Source organism: Bos javanicus, chromosome 10 (genome assembly GCF_032452875.1).
Source record: "Bos javanicus breed banteng chromosome 10, ARS-OSU_banteng_1.0, whole genome shotgun sequence".
NCBI classification, from domain to species: Eukaryota; Metazoa; Chordata; class Mammalia; order Artiodactyla; family Bovidae; genus Bos; species Bos javanicus.
In genome coordinates this window covers 26,139,837-26,148,714 of record NC_083877.1, presented here as the reverse complement: position 1 = coordinate 26,148,714, position 8,878 = coordinate 26,139,837, and the positions used below count along the sequence as shown (strand labels likewise).

General features: G+C 43.1%; 3 non-coding genes across 3 annotated transcripts; 1 reads left to right on the top strand and 2 right to left on the bottom strand.

Annotated features, from left to right (window-relative positions):
• The first annotated feature begins 69 nt into the window (after nucleotides 1-69).
• On the top strand, nucleotides 70-151 carry TRNAL-AAG (transfer RNA leucine (anticodon AAG)). Its single transcript has one exon. It is a non-coding gene; the product is annotated as a tRNA-Leu (tRNA).
• A 1,693-nt stretch (nucleotides 152-1,844) lies between these two features.
• Nucleotides 1,845-1,916, bottom strand: TRNAP-AGG (transfer RNA proline (anticodon AGG)). The gene has a single exon. It is a non-coding gene; the product is annotated as a tRNA-Pro (tRNA).
• Nucleotides 1,917-2,253: 337 nt separating this feature from the next.
• TRNAT-UGU (transfer RNA threonine (anticodon UGU)) lies at nucleotides 2,254-2,326 on the bottom strand. Its single transcript has one exon. It is a non-coding gene; the product is annotated as a tRNA-Thr (tRNA).
• Nucleotides 2,327-8,878: the final 6,552 nt, after the last annotated feature.

Sequence of the window (8,878 nt, the reverse complement as noted above, 5' to 3'; positions counted from 1 at the left end):
ACCACTGGGTGTGGAGGGACTGGGAGGAGAGAGGATCATATACAGTACGTTTGCGTGTTGCCCTCAGTCGGTAGCGTGGCCGAGCGGTCTAAGTCGCTGGATTAAGGCTCCAGTCTCTTCGGGGGCGTGGGTTCGAATCCCACCGCTGCCAGGTGGTTTTTGAAACCATGCGGATCAAACATCCTTGACTCCGCTAATCCTGCCACTTTAATACAGTTTCTTGACTTATACTTGATAGACAATCTGGACTTGCCCGGTTTTGCGACTTCCCATGCTTCTGTTCATTGGAAAAGATCCTGTTGCTGGGAAAGATCGAAGGGAGGATTGAGAAGGTTGAATGGCATCATGCAAGCTCCGGGAGACGGTGAGGGACCCGGAAACCCGGCGTACTACTGTCCACGGGGTCACAAAGAGTCGGACACGACTCGCGCCTTAACAACAATCATTGTAATAAGGTCATTCTACATGAGTGTTTTCTTTTTTTTTTATTTCGGTTTTTGTTTGTTTGCTTGCTTGTTTTTTAACAGGCAGTGTGGAGTAGGAGAAAGAGGAAAAAATAAGAAAGAAAAGACACCACAGTATATGATACTGCATAAAAACTCTTTTAAAGGATAATATATCACACACGCTTAAAATGGTGATTATGTTAGTATATTTCAGACCCGCGTTCCTTCAGGGGCGGGAAAAGCAGTTTGTATTTAGCACTATTTGAAGTTTCCAGGCAGTTTTGTTACAGCCAAACGCTCTGGGAAGCAAACTCACTCAGGACAGCCTGGATAGTGGAGTGCAGTTTATTACACGGCGGGTCCCAGGCAGAGTTTCCTCCTTAGCCAAGGACCCCTATCGACTTGGTGACAACCTTTTATACAGAAGTGTACGTGCTCAAGCCCACATCTCCAAATTCTCTAAAGTCCACTCTGGACAATGTTAGTAAGAAAACAATCAGGTTACAGCCATAAATTTACATTTTAAAGCTATCTGGACATAGAGTTTAGTCCACATCAATAGGTACTGTTAAGATTACATAGTGGACATTGCGTTCCTTCTAGCTCCGGGAGGTCTAGGTACGGAGTCTGCCTGGTCTGGTTTTTATTCTCCAGGGAGGCCCGCTTGGCTGCTGGTATTTTATCTCTGTGGCTCCCCAGGTATGTAGTCCAAAGTTCGCCGAGAGTGTAATATGGAGTTCCTGTTCTTTTTAAAAAATGGAGTCCGTCCAGTCAGGGCAAACTGCTCCTTTCCTTCTTCAGTTTCCCATACACTGTTTTATTTTACTGAACTGGATTCCTGGCGCTAGGCAAGAAAAGGGAACTTGCAATCATTTCCATTTCACAGCAGATGCACTGCGAGGTATAGAGACAGGCTCTCGGAGCTGCCACGTCAGCCTGCCAGCCAGGAGGGTGGGGAATCGCATCATCAGACAGAATTCAAAAACAACTCATAGTTCTCCGTAACTTTACCATTTCTCATCCCTAGGGGTCCTCAGCCGCAACTTCACAAAGCAGAGTGCTGCTAAGGCACGTCAGTCGTGTCCGACTCTGTGCGACCCCGTAGACAGGAGCCCACCAGGCTCTCCCATCCCTGGGATTCTCCAGGCAAGAACACTGGAGTGGGTTGCCATTTCCTTCTCCAGTGCCTGAAAGTGAGAAGTGAAAGTGAAGTCGCTCAGTCGTGTCCGACCCTCAGCGACCCCGTGGACTGCAGCCTTCCACGCTCCGCCGCTTGGGATTTTCCAGGCAAGAGTACTGGAATGGGGTGCCATTGCCTTCTCCGTTCAAAGCAGAGTAGAGAGAACAAAATGCGATAGCCCATATAGTTTAAATAAATTACCAGAAGCAAACAAAGACGGGCTCGTCCGGGATTTGAACCCGGGACCTCTCGCACCCTAAGCGAGAATCATACCCCTAGACCAACGAGCCACGGTAAAATAGTCTTTTATTTCCGCCTCAAGGCTCAGGCACGTCACTAGGCCACGTCACTAGGCGTTTCTCAAAGAAATGAGTTTGAGTGCCTTCTACCGGCAGAAATGCGTGTCTGTTTCCCCAGCGAGCGCGTGCCTGAGGCAGCGGAGAAGGATTTATCAGCTGTGATCGTGGATCCAGACCAGGACAGCAGCAGGGGAACTACGTCCACTTGGCCTGAAAGTCTTTTCACGCGCTGCCGAAGACAGGGGAGATCTGCCGGAACAGCTGCACTGGTACCCTTGTCCTGCAGCCACTGCTTTAATGCTTAGGAGGGGGAAAAAAAGCGACTCATAGGCCCCAGCGAGATTTGAACTCGCGACCCCTGGTTTACAAGACCAGTGCTCTAACCCCTGAGCTATGGAGCCTTCGCGTGTATGCTGCCTCTCTATCTTCCCTGTTATAGGTGTTTTCAGTAAGTTTACTGTGTTAAATGGGATTTTGACCCAAGCAAAAATCCAAGGTATGCTGCAAAACTGAAAACTTTCTCTGTCCTGTCAACCACTCGAAAAGACTCTGCTTTGAGCAAAGTCATTACTAGACTGTCTTCTAGTCCCTTACCTTGATAATCGGCTGAGACATTGCCTTCTGTTCCTCTGCAGCCCAGAAAGGATGCATAAAACAGAACTCCAGATACCTGGGCACTCGAGAGACCCACCTGAGAATAAAAAGGCGCATATAGAGGGTATCCGATAGGGAGGTTATGGTGCACTCCCTTTCCTTATATGGTGGTGAAATCCACAGAGAAGGTGAGAAGAGGTTTACCACGCGGTTTTTTGTCTTTTCTGAATCCCAGAGCCCCTAACTCTTGTTTGTATGTTGGAATTATTTCCTCTCAAAGGTCCAGGGTTAGCAGCAAGTAGGGAAAAGAGGTGCTAGAGAGGACAATTTTAATCTTTCCTTAAAGACATACGGATTTGCATGTATCCTTGGTATGAATAATACAATTTTTTAAAAAGGATTTTGTTTTCACTTTTTAGAGATCCTGTTTTTCTAAGCTAGTAAACAGGAACTAAAATTGTATTTAACTACAAAAAATCTTGTACTTATTTCTTACTGCAAATATAGCCATAGACTAGAACACTGCGGGGGGAGGAGGAGGGAGGGTTGGGAAGGACTGATTCATGCAAGCCCAAGAAGTGAACCACTTTTATTTAGTAAGGTTTAGATTCTCTCACGATAGGCCTGCTCGTATACTCCCTAATTTTTAATGTCATTTGCCCAAGATCATTAAGTCTGCAAGAAATCTGAAAGTTACTGTAACCTTTAAATTCCATACCTAAATACTTGGCAGACATCTCCTAAAAATAAGAACTAAGAATAAAAGCATAACTTCAGTACCATATTAGACCTAACAACATTTATAACAACTCTGTAATTTAATAGTCCATATTTTCAAATTTCCCCAACTGGCTCCCTCCAATTTTTTTTTTTTAAACTAGATTCAAACAATGTTTCTCGCTGCATTTAGTTTTAATGTTTCTTTAGTCTCTTTCAATTTGAAAATTCCCCTGCTTTCAGCCTTTCTTTTTTCATAGCAGCTCTCTCATAAGTCTCACATTCTGCATGCTAAGTCATTCCAGTCGTGTCGGGCTCTTTTCAATGCCATGGACTGTAGCCCACCAAGCTCCTCTGTCCGTGGGATTCTCCAGGCAAGAATACTGGAGTGGATTCAATACTCCAACTGGATTTGGCCTATATATTTTTGTCAGGAACACTACCTCACAGCTTTTTAATACTCTAAGGAACCAAATAATTTTCCAGAATAGATTGTCTAGGCTGTAGACAAAAATAAATTTCTAAGTGCCCAAGCAGAAAAAATGAGGTCAAATAAGATCATTTTATCTATTTGCATGAAAATGCATTGTGTACCATTCAAGGAGCTTTTTTTTCTCCCACAAAAGAGACTTCCTTGATCTCCTTGGCTGAAGACCCTGCATTTTCAGGTTTACTGACCCTAAAGTACCTTAAAATGTCAAGAATTTATATAGAAAAGTAGGCACAATTAAGAGAATCCAATCAACTATTCATCTTAGCAGCATCCAAGTACATCTATGGATAGATAGACAGACTGGTTTCTAAGGTACATAGATTGTTTATCTAGAATATCAAGGAACAAGGCTTTGCAAGATGTTAGCCAAAAAAAAAAAAAGTTGTACTAGCCTCAACTTATGCTTTCTTAAATTTATTTTCTGTAGTTTCCCTAGACCTCTGACCCTTGGGAAATTGAGGCTGCACTCACTCTGGCGTTTCAGTTACTACTTGTGTTACCACCTAATGGTGGTGCATACACGTGGGTATTCATTCTTCTAGATTTACATTGTATGTATTACAGAAAACACCTTCTTTCACTCAACTGCAAGCTTGCTACAGCAGGGATGATAATCTTATTTATTTTCTGCACCTCCTCTAACCTGACCAAATGGAGAGCACAGATTTATTTGATGGATGTAGGGTCAGTTGTAATGTACCTTGAAGAACCAAAAGAAGATTCTGTTTCTCAGTTTCACAGTGCTTCTTGGTTCGTGTTCCCCATTACCTAATTCTAAGTGCCTAAATCCATTATAATTACTCTTGTGTGTTCATCGAGAAGCTGCCCTCTGAGTACTTGGATACTCTGGAACTGGAGTCAAAAGCTGGACAAGGTAGTAGAGAAATCAAAGAAGAAAATCAAGTGTACATCATATTTTATCTTCTTAAGCCCAAAGCATGCGTGCCAAGTCTCTTCAGTTGTGTTCGACTCTTTGCAACCCTATGGACTGTATCCCACCCACCTGCTCTGTCCACGGGATTCTCCAGGCAAGAATACTGGAATGGGTTGCCATGCTTTACTCCAGGGGATCTTCCCAAAACCCAAAGTAGCCAGACTATTACAATATTTTGTAGTGACTGAGTTTGGGGCGGGGGGCTGGGGGCCGGGGGAGAAGGAGGTTATTGCTACCGGCAGAATGAATAGAAACAAAGAAAAAAGAATGTCTCATAAATTTCCTCTTTCCCTTTGGCTGAGCATGTTCAGGGTTACATTTCTTTTCACCTGAAGCTTGCTGAGGCAATCAACCTGCTGAGATTGTTCCCTTTTGTCCCACTTCTTCCATAAACTTCAGTAAACATTATAAAGACAAATGCAAATTTAAAATAAGAGGCCTAATTCTTCCTATTGAAAATAAGGGGAAAGATTTCCCTTTCCCTTCTCTCCTTTTTCTTCAAATAGTTATTTTAGAAAAGTTGTAAGTATAAATACATCACAGTATTTTGTATTACTCTGATGGTCAATGTACTAAACACATGAGACCATGAAAAAGCTACTAAATATTTAAGTAGGGGCTCATTAAATGCTGAAAGACTATCTGATACATCCATCAAAAGGAACATATTATTTACCAGTATTTAAGTTTTAGTAAGATTTTTGTGGGCTTTCCTGGTGGCTCAGATGGTAAAGGATCTGCCTGCAGTGCAGGAGACCAGGGTTTGATCTCCTGGAGAAGAGAATGGCTACCCACTCCAGTATTCTTGTTTGGAGAATTCTATGAACATAGGAGCTTGGTGGGCTACAGTCCATGGGGTCATAAAAAACTTTTAGTGAGATTTTTATAGCACACGCAGATGGGAGCCAAGCCAGTAACTGGATGGCTGTCTGCTGGAGCTAGAGTGAGAGACTTACATTGCAATGTAGTGAAAGTCTGGTGGAATTTTCAGTTCAGTTCAGTTGCTCAGTCATGTCTGACTCTTTTCGACCCCATGAATCACAGCACACCAGGCCTCCCTGTCCATCACCAACTCCCGGAGTTCACTCAGACTCACATCCATCAAGTCAGTGATGCCATCCAGCCATCTCATCCTTTGTCGTCCCCTTCTCCTTCTGCCCCCAATCCCTCCCAGCATCAGAGTCTTTTCCAATGAGTCAACTCTTCGCATGAGGTGGCCAAAGTACTGGAGTTTCAGCTTTAGCATCATTCCTTCCAAAGAAATCCCAGGGCTGATCTCCTTCACAATGGACTGGTTGGATCTCCTTGCAGTCCAAGGGACTCTCAAGAGTCTTCTCCAACACCACAGTTCAAAAGCATCCATTCTTCGGCGCTCAGCCTTCTTCACAGTCCAACTCTCACATCCATACATGACCACTGGAAAAACCATAGCCTTGACTGAACGGACCCTAAATAGAGAATAGAACAGTTGAAGCATAGACTGGAAAATAAAGTACTTGTAACAACTCTCTAACTTTGGAGGAATTTATTAGGATTCCAATTCATGGGCCTGAGATTGTGCATTCCATGAATCAAGGCAAATTGGAAGTGGTCAAACAAGAGATGACAAGAGTGAATGTCGACATTTTGGGAATCAGTGAACTGAAATGGAATGGAATGGGTGAATTTAACTCAGATGACCATTATATCTACTACTGCGGGCAGGAATCCCTCAGAAGAAATGGAGTGGCCATAGTGGTCAACAAAAGAGTCTGAAATGCAGTACTTGGATGCAATCTCAAAAACGACAAAATGATCTCTGTTCGTTTCCAAGGCAAACCATTCAATATCACAGTAATCCAAGTCTATGCCTCAACCAGTAACGCTGAAGAAACTGAAGTTGAATGGTTCTATGAAGACCTACAAGACCTTTTAGAACTAACACCCAAAAAAGATGTCCTTTTCATTATAGGGGACTGGAATGCAAAAGTAGGAAGTCAAGAAACACCTGAAGTAACAGACAAATTTGGCCTTGGAATATGGAATGAAGCAGGGCAAAGACTAACAGAGTTTTGCCAAGAAAATGCACTGGTCATAACAAACACCCTCTTCCAACAACACAAGAGAAGACTGTATACATGGACATCACCAGATGGTCAACACCGAAATCAGATTGATTATATTCTTTGAAGCCAAAGATGGAGAAGCTCTATACTGTCAGCAAAAACAAGACCAGGAGCTGACTGTGGCTCAGACCATGAACTCCTTATTGGCAAATTCAGACTTAAATTGAAGAAAGTAGGGAAAACCGCTAGACCATTCAGGTATGACCTAAATCAAATCCCTTATGATTATACAGTGGAAGTGAGAAATAGATTTAAGGGCCTAGATCTGATAGATAGAGTGCCTGATGAACTATGGAATGAGGTTCGTGACATTGTACAGGAGACAGGGATCAAGACCATTCCCATAGAAAAGAAATGCAAAAAAGCGAAATGGCTGTCTGGGAGGCCTTACAAATAGTTGTGAAAAGAAGAGAAGCGAAAAGCAAAGGAGAAAAGGAAAGATATAAACATCTGAATGCAGAGTTCCAAAGAATAGCAAGAAGAGATAAGAAAGCCTTCTTCAACAATCAGTGCAAAGAAATAGAGGAAAACAACAGAATGGGAAAGACTAGGGATCTCTTCAAGAAAATCAGAGATACCAAAGGAACATTTCATGCAAAGATGGGCTCGATAAAGGACAGAAATGGTATGGACCTAACAGAAGCAGAAGATTTTAAGAAGAGATGGCAAGAATACACAGAAGAACTGTACAAAAAAGATCTTCACGACCCAGATAATCATGATGGTGTGATCACTGACCTAGAGCCAGATATCCTGGAATGTGAAGTCAAGTGGGCCTTAGAAAGCATCACTATGAACAAAGCTAGTGAAGGTGATGGAATTCCAGTGGAGCTATTCCAAATCCTGAAAGATGATGCTGTGAAAGTGCTGCACTCAATATGCCAGCAAATTTGGAAAACTCAGCAGTGGCCACAGGACTGGAAAAGGTCAGTTTTCATTCCAATCCCAAAGAAAGGCAATGCCAAAGAATGCTCAAACTACCACACAATTGCACTCATCTCACACGCTAGTAAAGTAATGCTCAAAATTCTCCAAGCCAGGCTTCAGCAATATGTGAACCGTGAACTTCCTGATGTTCAAGCTGGCTTTAGAAAAGGCAAAGGAACCAGAGATCAAATTGCCAACATCCACTGGATCATGGAAAAAGCAAGAAAGTTCCAGAAAAACATCTGTTTCTGCTTTATTGACTATGCCAAAGCCTTGGACTGTGTGGATCACAATAAACTGTGGACAATTCTGAAAGAGATGGGAATACCAGACCACCTGATCTGCCTCTTGAGAAATTTGTATGCAGGTCAGGAAGCAACAGTTAGAACTGGACATGGAACAACAGACTGGTTCCAAATAGGAAAAGGAGTCCGTCAAGGCTGTATGTTGTCACCCTGCTTATTTAACTTATATGCAGAGTACATCATGAGAAACGCTAGACTGGAAGAAACACAAGCTGGAATCAAGATTGTCGGGAGAAATATCAATAACCTCAGATATGCAGATGACACCACCCTTATGGCAGAAAGTGAAGAGGAACTCAAAAGCCTCTTGATGAAAGTGAAAGTGGAGAGTGAAAAAGTTGGCTTAAAGCTCAACATTCAGAAAACGAAGATCATGGCATCTGGTCCCACCACTTCATGGGAAATAGATGGGGAAACAGTGGAAACAGTGTCAGACTTTATTTTTCTGGGCTCCAAAATCACTACAGATGGTGACTGCAGCCATGAAATTAAAAGACGCTTACTCCTTGGAAGGAAAGTTATGACCAACCTAGATAGCATATTCAAAAGCAGAGACATTACTTCGCCAACAAAGGTCTGTCTAGTCAAGGCTATGGTTTTTCCAGTGGTCATGTATGGATGTGAGAGTTGGACTGTGAAGAAGGCTGAGCGCCGAAGAATGGATGCTTTTGAACTGTGGTGTTGGAGAAGACTCTTGAGAGTCCCTTGGACTGCAAGGAGATCCAACCAGTCCATTGTGAAGGAGATCAGCCCTGGGATTTCTTTGGAAGGAATGATGCTAAAGCTGAAACTCCAGTACTTTGGCCACCTCATGCGAAGAGTTGACTCATTGGAGAAGACTCTGATGCTGGGAGGGATTGGGGGCAGGAGGAGAAGGG